The sequence below is a fragment of the Spinacia oleracea genome, chromosome 2, assembly GCF_020520425.1.
Source record: "Spinacia oleracea cultivar Varoflay chromosome 2, BTI_SOV_V1, whole genome shotgun sequence".
Taxonomy (NCBI): Eukaryota; Viridiplantae; Streptophyta; class Magnoliopsida; order Caryophyllales; family Amaranthaceae; genus Spinacia; species Spinacia oleracea.
In genome coordinates, this window is record NC_079488.1 from 25,022,828 (window position 1) to 25,043,754 (window position 20,927).

Below are 20,927 nucleotides of genomic sequence, written 5' to 3' on the forward strand. Positions count from 1 at the left end.
TTTCGGCTCTTATTGCAAGTGTATGGTTGATTTATATTTCAAAAACTTACCCTTTGAATACTTCAATCGTGCCCATAAATTGTGACCCTAGGCACTTATTTATAGGAGTATGGAAAAGGAATTGTAATCCTACTAGGATGTGGATTTGCTAATTAGAACTTTATTAGGACTCTAAATAACAAAGCAAATCTAATAGGATTAGGATTTTAATCTTTGCACAAATCCTAATAGGATTAGGATTTCCCGCACACGCATCGTACAAGCCGTGCACCCGCGCAGGCCTTGCGGCCCACGGCAGGCGCACAGCCCATGTTGTTGTGCTGCGCGCGCGCGCCCTTTGCTGGGCCTGGCCTTGCGCTGGGCCTGGTCGAGGCATGCGTTGCTGCGTGCGGCTCGCTGGGTGATGGCCTAGCTTCGTGCTGGGCCTTCGTCTAGCGGGCCTCGTCCGATGCTAATTCGTACGATACGCTTCCGATTAAATTCCCAATTCCGGAATTCGTTTCCGATACGAACAATATTTAATATTTCCGATTCCGGAATTAATTTCCGTTTCGAACAAATATTTAATATTTCCGTTTTCGGAATTATTTTCCGATTCCGATAATATTTCCGATTCTGACAATATTTCCGTTTCCGGCAATATTTCCGATTCCGGCAATATTTCCATTTCCGATAATATTTTCCGATACGTACCATGTTTCCGTTTCCGGCAACATCTACGACTTGGATAATATTTATATTTCCGATACGATCCATATTTCCGTTTCCGGCAATATCATCGTTTCTGGAGTATTCATTTCTTGCTTGTGACGATCTCAGCTCCCACTGAAACCAAGATCCATCAATTCCGAATATCCATAGATAGAGTATTTAATGCCATTAAATACTTGATCCGTTTACGTACTATTTGTGTGACCCTACGGGTTCAGTCAAGAGTAAGCTGTGGATTAATATCATTAATTCCACTTGAACTGAAGCGGCCTCTAGCTAGGCATTCAGCTCACTTGATCTCACTGAATTATTAACTTGTTAATTAATACTGAACCGCATTTATTAGACTTAACATTGAATGCATACTTGGACCAAGGGCATTATTTCCTTCAGTCTCCCACTTGTCCTTAGGGACAAGTGTGCATTTCCTAATTCCTTTGTCGCTCGATGCTTGCTCTTGAACATAAGGTAAGAGTTGTCATCCTTATTATGTCCAGAGGTGTTTCTCGGTTTCAGAGTTCAACTAATCAAATCAACAGATAATCATAGCCTATGATTCATCCGAGCACGGCCATGCATTTCACAGTTTCTAGCTCTCCGAGTGGCCTTGTACAACTTTTAAGCATCTCATCCCGATTTATGGGAGGACAATCCCAATCTTGCGATCTTGAGATTAGACTCCGTTTGATAGGTGATTACCTGAGCGTTGCCTTTATAGCCTCCTTTTACGGTGCGACGGTTGGTCAACGTCAAAGCAACCAGTTCTCAAACAAGTAATCTCAAATCACTCAGGTATTGAGGATTTAGTGTCTAATAATTTTAATGAAATTTACTTATGACAGATTTTCATCTCTTACAGTAAAGTTTCATAGGTCTTGTCCGATACTAGTCTTCCCAAAGTAAGTATCTATGCAAATGATTATGACATTGCCATGTCCACATAGTTCAAGAAACAGAACTACTAGTCATCTTGCATTCTAGCCGTCTAACATTTTCTATGCGTCCAATTTTATAGAAAACTCCGACTAGGGACCATTTTCAACCTTTGACATTCAAGTTCACTTGATAGACATTTCTTAGTCACAGGACTGGTCCTGACAGTCTATCTTGAATATATCGTCAAATTGAAGGGACTCATCATTTAATAAACCACAAATTAAATGGAAAAATGAATTATATTCATTTATTGTGAATGATTAACCAATAATGTTTTACAAAGATTTAAACTCTAAAACTTTAAAACATTAAACAAGGATATCAAAGCCATTCTCCAATATGCTTGATTCCCATAGCTGCAGTGTGCGAGTTGTGCTTCGCCTGCGGCAGAGGTTTAGTCAATGGATCTGATATGTTGTCATCAGTTCCAATCTTGCTTATCTCGACTTCTTTTCTTTCAACGAACTCTCGTAGAAGGTGAAATCTACGAAGTACATGCTTGACTCTCTGGTGGTGTCTAGGCTCCTTTGCCTGTGCAATAGCTCCGTTATTATCACAATACAGGGCTATTGGTCCTTTAATGAAGGGGACTACACCAAGTTCACCTATGAACTTCCTTAGCCATATAGCTTCCTTTGCTGCTTCATGTGCAGCAATGTACTCCGCTTCAGTTGTAGAATCCGCAATGGTGCTTTGCTTAGCACTTTTCCAGCTTACTGCACCTCCATTGAGGCAGAAGACAAACCCAGACTGTGATCTGAAATTAGGGATGTCAATGGGGCGGGGCGGATGCGGATATAGGTCCCTCCATCCCCATCCCCACCTAAAATTTTTATCCCCATCCCCACCCCATCACCCATGGCGGGTACAAAATTCATCCCCATCCCCGCCCCAACGGGTGTAAGCTAAAATCCATCCCCGCCCCGCCATCCAACTGGGTATCCATCCCTGTCTTATCCCCGCTTCATACCCGCGCTAATACCCACCTAATTTTTCTTATTTAGCAAATATTTGCTATATAAACGGATTAGTCAAAGTTAACTATAGAAAAAAAAAATACTAATGACTAAAGTAACCTATATAATCAAAAAATACTCGTCATAAAAAAAACGGATTTTTCATGAAATGACCCCGAGGTTTGCAATAATGCACCAAATACCCCTAATGTTTCCCGAATGCACCAAATACCCCCAAGGTTTAAAACAATATCATCAAATACCCTTATTGACCGTTTTCCGTCTATCCTGTTAACTTTTACGTTAACCTAACTCTATTTTTTTTTCTCTTCTATTTCCCTGTTCTTTCTTCTCTTCTTTTCTTTTTCTTTATTCTTTCCTCTTCACAGGGAAGTCTCTCTCCTCTTCTTCACCATTACCATTATCTGAGAATCACCCCCACCACCACCACCTCTTCCACTATCCACCATTGAAATTGACTTCTTTATAGAGGCCCAATTATCAACCTCATCAGCCTTCGAAATCCCCTCTTTTCTGTCTCCAATCATCATCGAGCTCACGACGTTGGCTTTTTCGATCCGAAAGATAAGAAATTCTGGGTGTTTGTTTCGGCGGCGGTAGCGGTTGTAGTGGCTGATTTTCTCTCTCCTTCTTCTCGTTCGGCTTCGGTGGCCCATGAGTTGACACCACCCCAAGGCTTCGGCGGCCCAAGAGCCGACACCACCCCAACGCCCAAGAGCCGACACCGCCATCTCCTTCAAATTGATCCAAAAACCCGTTTATTATTTGAGAGTTTTGTGATTTTGTGAAATTGATTTTTGAGAATTAAATTTTTTTTCGAGGGCTTGTTGATTTGGGTATTAAATTCTCAATCAATTTTTTTCGAGGGTTTGGTGATTTGGGTATTAAATTCTCAATTGATTTGGGAATTAAACTCTCAATTAAATTGTTATGAGGGTTTTGGGTATTATCTGAATTCAATTGATTTCAGAAGAATTGGGGTGAAATCACAACATTAATAATAAACTAGGGAGGATTAAAAGCTTTGGAAATTTGAAGAAGATGAAGAACAACTTCCATGGATGTGAGGAGAGAGAAATTAAGAGTGAAGGTCAAGGGGAAGCAGGAGAAAAAAGACGGCCATGAAGATCCAAAGAAAAAGAGTAAAAAGGAAAAAAAAGTTTGGGGTTTTTTTTTTTTTTGAATAATAGTATAGTTAATTAATTTTTTTGGGTTTAATTAATAAAATTAAGTGTTAATATTAGGATTAGTAGAGAAAATGGTTGAGTAAGGGTAAAAAAGTAAATTCATGCTAACGGAGACTTAACGGAATAGACGGAAAACGGGTAATAAGGGTATTTGATGATATTGTTTTAAACCTCGGGGGTATTTGGTGCATTCGGAAAACATTAGGGGTATTTGGTGCATTATTACAAACCTCGGGGTCATTTCATGAAAAATCCGTAAAAAAAATTCAAACAAAAAACATAAAAATCTCACCTAAACTTATATTATCACCTAAAGATACAAATAAATCCAAACCCATCCCATCACCCATGGCGGGTATGAAGCGGGGCGAGTGGGGATGGGGCGGGGCGGGCGGGGATGGGGCGGGTTCAACACAAAATCCACACCCGCCCCATCACCCATGACGGGTACGATTTTTATACCCATCCCCGCCCCATCACCCGCTAAACCTACCTCCATCCCCGCCTATTTGGGGCGGATGTGGGGCGGGTCTCCCGCGAAACCCGCCCCACTGACATCCCTATCTGAAATCATCTTTGTCGGTTTGGAAACTTGCGTCCGTATAGCCTTTAACAATTAATTCATCATCTCCACCATAGACCAGGAAGTCATCTTTGTGCCTTTTCAGGTACTTCAGAATATTCTTGGCAGCAGTCCAATGCGCCTCTCCTGGGTCTGACTGGTATCTGCTCGTAGCACTGAGTGCGTACGCAACATCCGGGCGTGTACATATCATAGCATACATTATTGAACCAATCAATGATGCATATGGAATCCCATTCATTCGTCTACGCTCATCAAGTGTTTTTGGGCACTGAGTCTTGCTTAGAGTTATTCCATGAGACATGGGTAGGTAGCCTCGCTTGGAGTCTGCCATTTTGAAACTGTCAAGCACCTTATTGATATAAGTGCTTTGACTAAGTCCAATCATCTTTTTAGATCTATCTCTGTAAATCTTGATGCCCAATATGTACTGTGCTTCTCCTAGATCCTTCATCGAAAAACATTTCCCAAGCCAAATCTTGACAGAGTTCAACATAGGAATGTCATTTCCGATAAGTAATATGTCGTCGACATATAATACTAGGAAAGAAATTTTGCTCCCACTGACCTTCTTGTATACACAAGATTCGTCTGCGTTCTTGATGAAACCAAAATCACTGACTGCTTCATCAAAACGTATATTCCAGCTCCTAGATGCCTGCTTCAATCCATAGATTGATTTCTTTAGCTTGCATACCTTTTTAGCATTCTTTGGATCCTCAAAACCTTCAGGCTGTGTCATAAACACAGTTTCTGTTAAAACGCCGTTTAAGAAAGCAGTTTTGACATCCATCTGCCATATTTCGTAATCGTAATATGCAGCGATTGCTAACATTATCCAAATAGACTTTAGCATTGCAACTGGTGAAAAGGTTTCATCGTAATCCACACCGTGGACTTGCCTGTAACCTTTTGCAACCAATCTAGCTTTGAAAAATTCAAGTTTCCCATCCTTGTCCTTTTTCAGTTTGAAAAGCCATTTGCTTCCAATGGCTTGGTAGCCATCTGGCAAATCGACCAAATCCCATACTTGGTTTTCAGACATGGAGTCTAATTCAGATTGCATGGCTTCTTGCCATTGCTTGGAGCTAGGGCTCGTCATAGCTTGTTTGTAAGTCGCAGGTTCATCACTTTCAAGTAATAGAACGTCATAGCTCTCGTTCGTCAAAATACCTAAGTACCTTTCCGGTTGAGATCTATATCTTTGCGATCTACGCGGGGTAACATTTCTAGATTGACCATGATTCTCACCAGATTCTTCTAAAGATCTCTGAGTTTCATCCTGAATGTCATCTTGAGCATTCTCTAGAGTTTGTTGTTCGACTCGAATTTCATCGAGGTCTACTTTTCTCCCACTTGTCATTTTGGAAATGTGATCTTTCTCCAAAAAGACACCATCTCGAGCAACAAACACCTTGTTCTCAGATGTATTGTAGAAGTAATACCCCTTTGTTTCCTTTGGGTAGCCCACAAGGATACATTTGTCAGATTTTGGATGAAGTTTGTCTGAAATTAATCGTTTGACGTATACTTCACATCCCCAAATCTTAAGAAAAGACACATTTGGAGGCTTTCCAAACCATAACTCATATGGAGTCTTTTCGACAGCTTTAGACGGAGCTCTATTTATAGTGAGTGCAGCTGTATTTAGTGCATGTCCCCAAAATTCTAATGGAAGTTCGGCCTGACCCATCATTGACCTGACCATGTCTAGCATGGTTCTGTTCCTCCGTTCCGACACACCGTTCCATTGTGGTGTTCCAGGAGGAGTCAATTCTGATAGAATTCCACATTCTTTCAGATGGTCATCAAATTCATAGCTCAGATATTCACCGCCTCTATCAGACCGCAGTGCCTTAATCTTCTTGCCTAATTGATTCTCTACTTCACTCTGAAATTCCTTGAATTTGTCAAAGGATTCAGACTTATGCTTCATTAGGTAGACATAACCATATCTACTGAAGTCATCAGTGAAAGTGATAAAGTAGCTGAAACCACCTCTAGCATTTGTACTCATTGGTCCACATACATCTGTATGGATTAAACCCAATAGTTCAGTTGCTCTTTCTCCAACTTTAGAGAAAGGTTGCTTTGTCATTTTGCCAAGTAAACATGATTTACATTTACCATAATCCTCTAAGCCAAATGGTTCTAGAATTCCTTCCCTTTGAAGTCTTTCTAAGCGTTTCAAGTTTATATGGCCTAATCGACAATGCCACAGATAGGTGAGATCTGAATCATCCTTTTTGGCCTTTTTGGTATTTATGTTATAAACTTGTTTGTCGTGATCTAATAAATAAAGTCCATTGACTAATCTAGCAGATCCATAAAACATCTCTTTAAAATAAAACGAACAACTATTGTCTTTTATTAAAAAGGAAAATCCCTTAGCATCTAAGCAAGAAACTGAAATGATGTTTTTAGTAAGACTTGGAACATGGAAACATTCTTCCAGTTCCAAAACTAGCCCGGAGGGCAACGACAAATAATAAGTTCCTATAGCTAATGCAGCAATCCGTGCTCCATTTCCCACTCGTAGGCCGACTTCACCCTTGCTTAACTTTCTACTTCTTCTTAGTCCCTGTGGATTGGAACATAAGTGTGAGCCACAACCTGTATCTAATACCCAAGAAGTTGAATTAACAAGTATACTGTCTATAACGAAAAATACCTGAAGATGGAACGACTGTTCCGTTCTTCTGATCTTCCTTTAGCTTCAAGCAATCTCTCTTCCAATGCCCCTTCTTCTTGCAGTAGAAGCATTCGGATTCAGAAGTGTGTTGACTGACCTTCCTCTTTTCAGACTTGGCGCCAGTTTTCTTATTTGGGCTGGCCTTGTTGCCACCTTTCTTAGCATTCCTCATCTTTCCAGATTTCTTGAACTTGCCCCCACGCACCATAAGCACATCTTGCTTATCACTTTTGAGCGTCTTTTCAGCGGTTTTCAGCATAGCATGAAGCTCAGTGAGCGTTTTGTCTAGACTATTCATACTGTAGTTCAGTTTAAACTGATCATACCCGTTATGAAGAGAATGGAGGATGGTGTCTACAGCCATTTCCTGAGAGAATTGCTGATCCAGCCGACTCATATTCTCAATGAGTCCAATCATTTTGAGAACATGTGGACTTACGGGCTCGCCTTTCTTAAGCTTGGTCTCAAGAATTTGCCTATGAGTCTCGAATCTTTCGACTCGAGCCAGATCTTGGAACATGTTCTTCAACTCACTGATGATTGTGAAGCATCTGAGTTGATGAACGTTTTCGGCAGATCTGCACTCATGGTGGCGAGCATTAGACATTTCACATCCTTGTTGGCATCAATCCAACGATTGAGGGCTGCCTGAGTGACCCCGTCGCCTGCGGCTTCGGGCATCGCCTCTTCTAGGACATACTCCTTTTCTTCCTGCATAAGAACTATTTGCAAGTTCCTTTGCCAGTCAAGGAAGTTTTTCCCGTTCAACTTCTCCTTTTCGAGAATTGACCGAATGTTGAATGAATTGTTGTTTGCCATAGTTAAAACTACAATTGAAAAGAATAAACAAATAAATAACCATTCACAGTTTCTCTTAATAAACTTAAATTCTAGCATACATGCATAATTCAATGTTCATTAAGCATTTTATTCAAGTTATGTGTTCCGGCAGGTGTGAATAAAATGATTCCAAGATCCTAAAATCATTGAAGAATTAAGCACAGTTTGTCGACTTAATCCTAAAACATCTTAGGTAAGCAAAAGCCTTTTGCTAATAGTCTAGAAACTATTCTTGGTTGATAGGTACGTCTAAGAACTTATTAGGTAAACCTATCGATTTTTCCACGACATAAAAGGACTCCTTACTTATATCGTTGAGTTTCACCAAAACTAACATGTACTCACAATTATTTGTGTACCTTGCCCCTTTAGGACCAATAAGCAACACCTCGCTGAGCGAAAACTATTACTAGATTGATGTAAAGGATATCCAAGCAAGTGTATATTTTGGCATGGCACCTTTTAACTCAATTTTTAAGTTTGGAACTTAAGGCTCTTACTATGTTGGTTAGATTTTAAGTGAACTAAAATCCTTAATCATGCAACATAATCAAGCTTTGATCTCATGCATTTTAAGACATATTTAAAAGCAATAAATAACTTAAAACATGCATAAGATAAATGTGATCTAGTATGGCCCGACTTCATCTTGAAGCTTCAACTTCAAAGTCCGTCTTGAAAATCTCCGAGGGAGGCACCATTTTCTTCAAATAGGATAAGTTATAATTAAAACTAATTACAACTATTTGATGGTACGCAGACCATATTTGAATTGAAAAACAATTTTGGTACTTTAGACCAATTACATTCAAATTAATGGTACGCAGACCATATTTTCTATCCTATTTGGGCCATACTAGTCACTTCATAACCTGCAAAACAGTACATATACAATATATACCATTCACCCATTCATTAACATGAATGGCCCACATAGCTGGTTAGTAAAACACATTATGCATCACATAAACATTTGCAGTAATTAATCAAGGGCACCAATAATCTACAAATTATTCAGTCCTTATCATTCTAATCAAGTTGTTTTAACCTTAAGGATTTGTAGACCTAATCAAGAGTTTATGACTAAAAAGGGCTCCCACTTAAACCAATAAATTCATATGCTTTACTAATATTAAACATAAAAATGTATTTCTAGTCTAACCGGGAGCATACAAATTTAATTAAAATTTAAAGATCATATAAATTTATAATTGAATCCAAAAATTTAATTTAATTTCAGTCGTATTTAAATTAATTCATGATTTTAATTTTAGTAAAATAATTAGAATAAATAAAATTTATTATAATTACAATATTCAAAATTAAAATCCAAGAAAATAATTTAAATTATTAATTTTAAAATTAATTAAAATTACGTAAACTGAAAATTTCAAATTAAAATCTCGAAACGATCTAATCGCTACGCAACAACCCCACGCAACGCACGCCCATGGGCCACACGCACACAGCCATCGCTGGCCATGTGCGCGCAGCCCATGCGCTGCGTCGCATCGCTGCTGCTCCCCTTCGCAAGGCGCGCGCCAATCCTCGTCGCAACAAGCACGCTGCTGACCATCGCTGCGCGCAGCGCTCGTCGCACGTCGCAACAAGCACGCTGCTCGCCATCGCTGGGCGCAGCGCTCGTCGCACGCACACTTGCGCTCGCTGCGCGCGAGGCTCCGCACGCTTGCGCGAGGCAGTGCGCGCTGTGGCGCAGCTCGCTTGCTGCCCACACGCGACTGCTCGTGCCTTGCTCTCGCCCTTGCCCATGCGCCCATAGCACACAGCCCACGACACAAGGCAGGGCTGCTGCCTTGTGCTCGTGCACCATGCCCTTGCTCGTTGCATTCGTACCGCATGGGCGACGAGCTCCCTTGCTCGTCGTTGCATGCCCGCACTATACAACACCCCTTAAGGGTAACACGTAACGTCCATTGCTTTGTGCGTGCAAGTTATATGAGCGAATCGCATAAAAATTAAAAATTTATAAATAAAATTAATGACAAATTAATAAATAATATTAATTTCATAATTTGAGGGCGAAAAATCGAAAATTTATTAATTTATTGATTTCCGATTATCATGGATTCAAGTCTAGGTCATAAAAATTTAAAATTTAACATAAATTTACAATTTTTATGGTGGTTTTTAATCATAGGTATCTAATTAAATTATAACTAATTATGAAAATCAAATTAATTCTAAATTATTCCAATTTTCAACAAATTAATCATAATTACAAATTAGATTGCATAATTAACAAGGCTAGGCATTCAAACTTGTTAAACATATACAGTAGGTCAATCAAAAATTCAAGATTTAACAACAAGAATCGCAAATATTTAATTTAACATCTTAAATTTACGAAATTTTGCGTTCGAAAAACTAAAACCTCCGAAAAGTCATAGTTAGGCTTCGAATTTGAGAATTCTGGGTTCGAATTTGAAAAATACTTTTTTTGTCAAAATTTTAGAATGCCTTTTACATGCGGAATTGACACAAAAATCACTCGATTTGGATGAGTAACGAAGAAACTGCCGAAAAACTGCGTACGTATAATTAAATAAACACAATTTGCAATTAATTAACAATTACGAAAATTAATCACCCCTTTTAATTCTTGAAAATTTGTAATATTTAACCATGTTCATGCAATTTAGATTATGAAAATGATAAGAGGCTCGTGATACCACTGTTAGGTTATGATACATATGACAATTCATAAATCATGCGGAAAAACCATAAAGCCAGGAAAGCATATTATTTACACATAATCATTTAGCATAGAATAGATGCATACATGTTGTAGCGTGCCTTCCCTAGCTGCGCCCAAACCGAACAAGAACAAGTCTTTAGGACTCCAAATGTCGTCCCTCCGTAGATAGTCCACAGTACGTCCGGATCCGCCTCAAGTTAGACCAACTAGAATCGCCCTTAAGGTGCTTAGGATTTTCGGCTCTTATTGCAAGTGTATGGCTGATTTATATTTCAAAAACTTACCCTTTGAATACTTCAATCGTTCCCATAAATTGTGACCCTAGGCACTTATTTATAGGAGTATGGAAAAGGAATTGTAATCCTACTAGGATGTGATTTGCTAATTAGAACTTTATTAGGACTCTAAATAACAAAGCAAATCTAATAGGATTAGGATTTTAATCTTTGCACAAATCCTAATAGGATTAGGATTTCCCGCACACGCATCGTACAAGCAGTGCACCCGCGCAGGCCTTGCGGCCCACGACAAGCGCACAACCCATGTTGCTGTGCTGCGCGCGCGCGCCCTTGGCTAGGCCTGGCCTTGCGCTGGGCCTGGTCGAGGCATGCGTTGCTGCGTGCGCCTCGCTGGGCGATGGCCTGGCTTCGTGCTGGGCCTTCGTCTAGCGGGCCTCGTCCGATGCTAATTCGTACGATACGCTTCCGATTAAATTCCCGATTCCGGAATTCGTTTCCGATACGAACAATATTTAATATTTTCGATTCCGGAATTAATTTCCGTTTCGAACAAATATTTAAAATTTCCGTTTCCGGAATTATTTTCCGATTCCGATAATATTTCCGATTCTGACAATATTTCCGTTTCCGGCAATATTTCCGATTCCGGCAATATTTCCATTTCCGATAATATTTTCCGATACGTACCATGTTTCCGTTTCCGGCAACATCTACGACTTGGATAATATTTATATTTCCGATACGATCCATATTTCCGTTTCCGGCAATATCATCGTTTCCGGAGTATTCATTTCTTGCTTGTGACGATCTCAGCTCCCACCGAAACCAAGATCCATCGATTCCGAATATCCATAGATAGAGTATTTAATGCCATTAAATACTTGATCCGTTTACGTACTATTTGTGTGACCCTACGGGTTCAGTCAAGAGTAAGCTGTGGATTAATATCATTAATTCCACTTGAACTGAAGCGGCCTCTAGCTAGGCATTCAGCTCACTTGATCTCACTGAATTATTAACTTGTTACTTAATACTGAACCGCATTTATTAGACTTAACATTGAATGCATACTTGGACCAAGGGCATTATTTCCTTCACAAATTGTCCCCGAAACGCCGGAGGAAGTGCCAGTTAGACTAGAGAACACATTTGCTGGGTACAAGAAAACAAGGAGGAGACTATTAGAATCTCCATCAAAATTGAGTGTCAAAAAACCTAAAATTGGGTGATATCAATGGTCATCTCTCCAGGTTTGCTACTGCTTTTCTCTCATTCTTTTATATTCACCTTTAATTTCACCTATTTGAACTGTTTTCTGTTTTGTGGGTTGTTTGATTGCTAAAAAGTTGATAATCAGGCCATCATATTAATTCATATCTGAAATGTTTTTTCTTGGATGAAATTGGTTGATGAAATTGGTTGTTGTTTCTGACAAATTGGTTGATGTTTCTGATGTTTGAAATTGGTTGATGTTTCTGATGAAATTGGTTGATGTTTGAAATTGGTTGATGTTTAGTCACTAGTACCACCGGAAGCCTGGGAAAAGACCGCTTCTCTTTGTTATCTTGTTCGCCTATAAATTTCTCCCACACAAAATATAGAGGTGTGCTAGCAAATCCACATTTTATGAACTGTAAACCAAAACCCGATTCAATGATTAACAAATATAAATTCAAGAATTAATATAAAATTAATAATAAGTGACTATAATTGAATTGAATAATTAGTGACTATAATGGAATTGATAGCATGTCCACCAAAAGTGTAGATAATGTTGGTAGCACCCGTAAAGTATAGAACCAACTTGGCCGCCTTAGAGTGCTTTACTCCCTCTGCCTTCATTTTATAATTATATAGCTAATTAATTATTAATTAATAAGGGTTTAATTATTAAGGAATACATATGATACATATGTACCTGTCCATAAAGAAGGGAGGCAATAGTGAGGTACCAGGCAGTGTAAGTAGTCATGATAAGACCCAAGAAAGACCACCTTCTGTAATTGTGGAAATCTGGTATGAAAACTGTTGTTGCACAGCAGGCACCAAATATGTATGTCCATGTTCTCTTGTCCAGGCTATCATTTATGTAGTATATATTGCTAGCACAGGCAATTAGCTGAATCACTGATCCGAATAACAGGAATGTCCGAATAACAACAATTAATTAGTTAATATCTAAGGAATTTAATTATGTCAGAACCAAAAGTAATTAAATATACGAACCTGAATAACATGGTTCCTAAAATTATCTTTTTCACGTTCTTTCCTGGTTTCTCATGTTTGAAATTGGTTATACCAGATGGTCATGAGTTTATCTAATTAAGTTCATAGGTGTAGTATGTAGGCCTATCACAATTGATGACAAGCTCTTCTATGATGCAAGTATTGGACTAGTTTCTTTTGAATAAGTAAAAAATATCAACAGGAGGACAAAATATTTCTAACAATAGCTTTAACATAGAGGCTGTAGATAATCGGACTACACCAATGTTAGTAAGCATCTGAAATTTTCTATGTTCCTTAAATGCATACTAGTATACTACTGTTTGGATTCCCACCATTGGTATATCATTTTGATTTTTCTAATTCCCCGTTCACACATGTGTCTATTAATCAAAGTAGTCATTTTTTATACATCAAAATATTTCCACAAAAAGGTACAGCATGTGTCTAGTTAATCCCATCCTAATCTGTACCACATATACAAAAGTTGTTACACATCAGTACTACATCAATACTACATCAGTTAGTAGAATTAGGCTAAGAAACTTCCAAAATAAACTTTATACATCCCAAAATGTATGCAGTGACTGTTAATTTGCATCTTCCATATCAATGTCATAGTCATATGCCCCTGGTGCTACCACAAAACCCTCATTTAAAAAGTCAACGGTATCATCTATGATATGTTGTTGGATTTGAATATCGGTAGGCAACAAACCAAGTCTTTCTAGTCTTTTCTTGCCTTGATGTGGACTCTTGTAGTTGTTCCCTCCCTTCTGTTTTAGTATTTCAACCATCACGTATTGTAGTTGTAGCCATGTGTGGTTTAGACTCTTAGGGTCATACTCCATGTAAGCATCGTGCACTGATTGAACCAACTCCGTGACATCTTTTGGGAACTTTTGGTATTGTAGTGACTGTATGCCCCTAAAGAATCCCAAGTCCAAAACATTCACATCAGGAGATTGTGCTGGCTGGCAGATTAAGTGAATGTCAAACCCATATTTATTTGCTTCCTCTAGAAATTCAGCATCGTTAGGAAAAATATGTGGCCTTGCATTATCTTATTGTATCCAAATAGTTTTACATGCATTAGCCGGCCATTTAGCCCTGATTGATGGTAGCAATTCATCGAGCATTTTCCTTCTAATGACATTCTTGGTTATTGATGGTGTTGCTTTGGTCTTGATGGTGCCCCTTTCTCTATTTTTACTTGTTCTGATGGCTGCAACTTCATCTGTGAATGCCCAAATCCCTATTTTCCCATCCCATATAACTTCTCCACTACTAGCTATTATTGGTCTTGCCACTCCCGATAAGAACATCACCTTTTCTGTGTAGTTCTTGCTTTGAATATGTCGGTAAGGTTCTTCTTCGCCTGCCAGTAGATAATATCGTTGCGTGTTTTTGCTCATAAAGAACCACTTTTCATCAATATGCACAAAATTGCTAAGTGACATGAATGTTGATTGTTGTGTGACTGTTCTTGGAAGGGTGAGACCCAAAATCCATTTCAATCTAGTGATTTTGTGTGCTGCTGAAACTGTTGGCTTGATAGAGTTCGTAGGTGATATGATAATCCCCTTTTTTAACAATTTATACACCTTCGAAGGGCTGCATTCTAGTGCTGATGCAAAACCTTTTATGGTGGTTTTTGCTTTTTGACTTATTTGCAGCATGATTTCAGTGTCAAAGTCTCTTGGTTTTCTCCCCACCTTCCCTTTTTTTTATTCTTCACATCAATTAGATCTGGACCTAGCTTCCCTTGTTCTCTAACATTTTTCCACATCCTACTAACTGTAGACCTGCTTATGTCGAATTCATCTTGTAATTGTTGGCTTACTGCTGTTGGTAATCTCTCCCAGTCTCTCGATAATACCAACAACCTTTGTGCTAGATGAGTTCGTCCTTTGTTATCTTGTTCATGTCTTTTTTTTAGTTAAGATGGGATTAACATGCAAACCGGTTTCAGTTTGTTGATTATCATGCAAATTAGTTTCTGTTTCAGTTTGTTGATTATCATGCATATCATTTTCTTCACTATCACTTTCAGTTTCAGGTTCGCTTAAGTACCATACCTCGTTATCTTCACAGTCAGCATCATCCTCGTCAACCATAGCAGAAAATTCAAGCTCTTCAAGCTCTTCAGCAGAAATTTCAATAAAAGGATCCCATGTAGCAGCAGCAGCAGCAACAACAGTTAACTCTCTCTCTCCCACGGGATGTGCATACTCCATGAAGCTTCTTTCAGCATCTTGGCTTTCCAAATTCAAGTCGAACAAGTGCATGTGTGTGATGTGAGTGAAATTATGAAGTGTAGTAGCAGTGTTTTTTTGTAGTTGTAACTGGTGGGAGTTATTTTGGTGGTGTTGTGTTTTTATAAGAGTTTAGGGCAAAAAAGTTCTCCAAAATTTAAATTGTAAAGTTTTCCCCCTTTTTCAAATTTTCATTAAATGTTTGGAGGGAAAACCAATTCTGTTTTCATTTTCCCTCCTTACATTGTACTGTAATCTGTAATTAAGAGGAGAAAGTCCCCACTTGCTTTTTGGATTACCCCATTTCTTTTGACATTAATTAAAGTACATCACATGGGTTGTTGTACTTTTTTGCACTCTCTCTCATTTTCTTAATATGTGTGCCTATTTCTATTGTGTCATTTACTTGAGAATGGAGAAAGTATAAAACTTTACTATTTGTATTTCAATTATATTTGGTTAGCTAAAAAATTGAAACGGTCACGGTAAAATAATGAAATTTGAATCACAACAATAAAAATCACAACATCATCTTTAAGCACCAAAATAACCCCGAGAAAAAATGCATCACGCTCATTTTGAGATATTCCGAAAATGTTATAAAAAAGATGTATAATTTTTGGAATGAATAGGTTACAAAAATGGAAATAGTAAAGTGATAAGATATGAACACTTTTTTTAAATGCCAGATGGAGAAATATATGATTTGACTGTACAGACAATAACAAATGGGAGGAGGTTGACGATATTAATAAATATAGATTTAAGTTTGCTAAAGCTGCTAATTTTTTATTTGGATATCCGGAAAGGAATTTTGTAGTAAAACCAAATATTTTAATAAATGATGTTAAATCACCGATAGGGTACACCATAATTTGCAATTGATTGTTTAGTTTTGTATATCATAATTGATTTCATACAACTTTTTTAATATGTAAAAGTGACGTTATATATATAATCGGCGATTTAGTTTTGATAATGGTAAATGGGGGTTTTTTTATACATGAGTGAAAAATGAGTTAAACAAACACAAAAACTATTCTTCAATCACTATCGAGATTACCGTCCAGATTTCTAGCATCACATCAAAACAACGAGGATATATATGTTGGTAAATACACGTGGTCATGTTGTTCTCCCGTAGTTCGAGAGTGAGTTAGATCTTAGGAGAATTATCATTCGGTTTAACCAGGAGCAAACTTATGAAAAATTTCAGAATCTATCATCAATTGAGGATGTTAAACTTGAAATAGGATTATTGTTTGGAAACGAAAAAGGAAAAAAGATGATGAATTTTAAGTAGGTAGTGTTTGCGGTTCGTTAGCCTACGGTAGGGACGCAGTAATTTTTTTATTTCTTATCCTTATAGTGTGAAATAAATATGGAGAAACACCACATTTTCCTAAGCTTATAAATTTTAACATTTCTGCCTTGAATGATCGTCCGGTACAAAAATTTTCAACCAACAAAAAGAATAGTTTGTATGTTCAACATATGTCACATTGTCGAGTTACATGCAAAGAACACGACTACTTACGTTGGAATTTTTCGATATGGGTTAATTCACGAAAAATGAATAAAAAGGCCTTTAAAAAATTTGTGTTTCTTATGTCACGAAAAAAATATTGATTTAATTGAAAAATTGAAGGCACGTTTTCATACTTTAAGAAAATCGTTTCTTGAAAATTCATCACATGGTGTGTCTCCCAATAGAGTGTTTGAGATTTAGTTAGATGAGCGTCAGGGGAAAAAGAAAGTTGTTGTTGATTCTGCCTGATATTCATCATTTTCTCAACTGGAAACTCCGGCTCGAGAAGGAAAGAGTATTCAAGAGATTATCAATTCGAAGACTTTCAACAAGGAGATGAGAAATAAAAAAAGGAAGGGAAAAAACAAAACATTTGGGTCATTTCTTTGACGATAATGATTTGAAGCAGATTGAAATATTATTTGCATGTTGCAAACATTTTAACTGTATTTTTTCTATTTTGTTTTAATGCTGAGTACTTCATTTTATTTTCAAATAAATAGGGTGATAATGTTGTACCAAACCTAATTTGTTGTACTAAGACTAGTTATGTATTTCAAGTGTCATTAGACTCGGTTTCAAAAATGAAAAAATATATTTTTTTAGTAATTTACTTGATTTGTATAAAACTTGACTATTTGTACTTCAATTATACTTGGTTAGCTAATAAAGTGCAACGGTCACGGGTAAATAATGATGTAATACCCCGAGATTTTTAAACTTTGATTTATTAAAATTAAAAACATTTATTAGCTTGATTTCATTTTAAATAATTACGAATAATCGAATTTCGTTAATTTAAATGTTTTTGTGATTTATTTTAAATGATAAATTTATAACCGAAAATTTATTTAATTATGTTTCGTTAACGATATTTTTATTAAAGAATTATTTTAAATAATCATTTCTATTTTTAGTAGCTTCCCAAAATAGCAACAAATTCCAGAATTTGGCCTAATCTTGTGAAATGAACAAAATGCCCTCAAGAACAAAAATTCATTTTTCACTTCTTTTTCCCTGTTTTTTTTCACGTGAACCAAAAGAAGAAGAAGAAGCCAACTTCTTCTCTCCTTCTTCTTTTCCCTCAAATCTGATACATATTCATTTGCAAAGTTCAAATTGAACTCTTTGTCCTCTTCCTTTACAAACCCAACCATCAGACATCAATTTCCTCAACAAACAAGATAAAAAAAACTCCAGGTCCACTCCCTTTTGTTTCCTGTAATTTCGAACCACCACAACAAACACCACTGCAACCACCGGACACCACTGCCACCTCCGTCCAACACCACAAAACCACCCCAACCCATCATCGCCCCACAGTACCACCGCACGCACCACCTCCTCCCTCTCCCTCCTCTCAACACACTCCCCTGTCTGTCCCTTTTCCCCGCCTCGCTGCACCACCCACACCACGCACCACCACTCCCAACTTTCACCACCACCTTGCCAACCAATCTCCGACTCCCTATTTCCGGCGAACAACCCTTCCTTTCCCTCAAAACCAGTCAAAAAACCCACCAAGACTCCCCTGCTTGCTCGCCCATCTCGTGCCCCACTCTCTGTCTCCCTCGCCGTTCCTCCGCCACCAAACCACCGCCATCACCGTCGCCTCCCAGCGTCGAGCCACCCCCAGCCACCCCCAGCCAGCCTCCCTTCCTCTCTCCTCTTCCCTCCTCCTTGTCCATTTCCTTCCCCCTCCCCTGTTTCGTGTCCTGCTAAACCTCACGGGTTTTGGCACGTAATTACAGTCATTAGGCTTTAAGAGAAGAATTTTAAGGAACTAGTTAAAACGAATTTTCTAAAATCATGATTAAGTTAAGTTAAAATGAATATGAGCGTGAGTGTAGGAACGGGTTAAAGGGCTTATTTTCTATTGATTATTCGCTTCAATCTGATCAGATATGTTATGCAGAATGTCGACTATCGAAGCTAACAATGATGTTACCAACGGAGCTCACAACGAGCACCATGTTCATGATGATAACGACACGACCCACAAGGGATATGTCCATGTCGACGGCCATGAGGACGGAATAGAACGATTGGAAAATGTGAGTGCGATGTTGGCCGAATTGGTCCATGACTCTCGGAAAAAGAAAGATCTAAGTGGAAACGAGAGCGCAACGATGTTCAAGAGATTTTCATCGCTCAACCTACCGTCCTACGATGGCAAGCTTGATCCAGTTGAGTTCGAGGATTGGATAAGTCGCATTGATCAGTTGTTTGAAACCCTGTAATGCCCGGAGAAATGGAGAGTTGACTTTGCGCAGTTTTATTTAACGGGCCAAGCTGGATTATGGTGGAAAGTTAATAAGGAACGAAAGAATGTGCCGGGATTTGGTTGGAACTAACTCCAGAAGTTAATGAGAGATAAGTTTTATCCACCATCATTAAGGAAGCAAAAGGAAGATGAAATTCTCCACTTGCAACAAGGGACAATGAGTGTTTTGGAGTACGCAAACAAGTTTATGGAGTTGTCAAGGTTTGCACCAGACCTAGTATCGACAGAGCAATCTAGGATGAACCGTTTTGTGCGAAGTCTTCACCTTAAGTACCAAGATAGGCTGTCCACTCAAAGATTTACTTCCTATCAGGATATGGTTGATATTGCAGCTAATGTAGAGCGAGTGGTACTGCTTCGAGAAGCGAAGAATGTTGGATATAAAAAGAGAAATGAAAACCAGAACCAAGGAGGAGCAAAGAGGCCTAACCAAGGCTATGAGGGAAACCAAAGGAGGAACGATGGTGGAAACAAAGGACAAGGTTATCGTGGAAATCAGAATAATAAGACGCAAGAATGTGCCAAATGTGGGAGAAGAGGCCACATCGAGAGTCAATGCCGTGTAGGATCAAACACTTGTTATCGATGTGGGAGCCATGATCATTACATCAGTGATTGTCCAAAGAAAGTAACACCAGCCACGGGAGGACCAGTTTCAACTAGCAACAATCGTGGTCGGAACAACGCAGGAGGTCCAAACCGCAATCCGCCACGACCACCGCCAACTGGTAGAGTTTTTGTGATGAGACAAGATGAGGCAGATGAGGATGATAATGTTATCACCGGTACCTTTTCTATCCATTCTTCACCTGCCCATGTTCTTTTTGATTCAGGAGCTTCGCATTCCTTTATTTCTCCATTGCTTGCTAAATGTTTAAATTTGAAACAATGCTGTGACTTTCATGCCATGAGTGTTTCCCTTCCTAGCGGAGAAACTGTGAAATGTAGAACCATGTATAGGGATTGTCCTATTGAAATAAAGAAAGTTGAGTTTCTAGCAGACTTAGTAGCTTTTGACCTATCTGAATTTCATGTAATTTTGGGAATGGATTGGTTGACTAAGTATAAAGCTAACCTTAATTGTTCGAGGCAAAGTGTGACCCTTAAAACGCCAAATGGAGATAGAATTTCATTCCATAAGTTAGTAAGAAAACCAACGTTCCAGATTGTCCATGCTTTGCGAGCCCGTAAAACGATTGAGAGTAGTTTTTCTGGTTATGTGTGTAGTGTTGTTGACTTAAACACACCTGGATCTTCCATTACTGACATACCTGTTGTTTGTGAATACCCAAATGTATTTCTAGAAGAAATACCTAGTATGCCCCCACCAAGATAATTAGACTTTAGCATTGAGTTAATTCCAGGATCCACCCCCATCTCTAAGGCACCATATAGAATGGCACCAGCTGAGTTACAAGAATTAAAGAAACAATTAGATGAGTTACTTGAAAAAGGATATATTCGACCTAGTGTTTCACCTTGGGGAGCCCCTGTTTTATTTGTGAAGAAAAAGGATGGAACGTAACTATGAGGTTATGCATAGACTATATAGAGTTAAACAAGATTACTATTAAGAATAAGTATCCCTTAACACGTATTGATGATTTGTTTGACCAGCTTCGAGGTGCAAAAGTATTTTCTAAGATTGATTTGAGGTCTGGATACCATCAACTCCAAATTAAACCTGAGGATATTCCAAAGACAGCCTTTAGAACTAGATATGGTCACTATGAGTTTGTTGTAATGCCTTTTG

General features: G+C 38.4%; 1 long non-coding RNA gene across 1 annotated transcript; it reads left to right on the forward strand.

Moving 5' to 3' along the window:
* Positions 1–11,969: 11,969 nt before the first annotated feature.
* On the forward strand, positions 11,970–15,708 carry LOC110791231 (uncharacterized). Its single transcript, XR_002534040.2, has 2 exons — positions 11,970–12,131; positions 15,161–15,708. It is a non-coding gene; the product is annotated as an uncharacterized lncRNA (long non-coding RNA).
* The last annotated feature ends 5,219 nt before the right edge of the window (positions 15,709–20,927 follow it).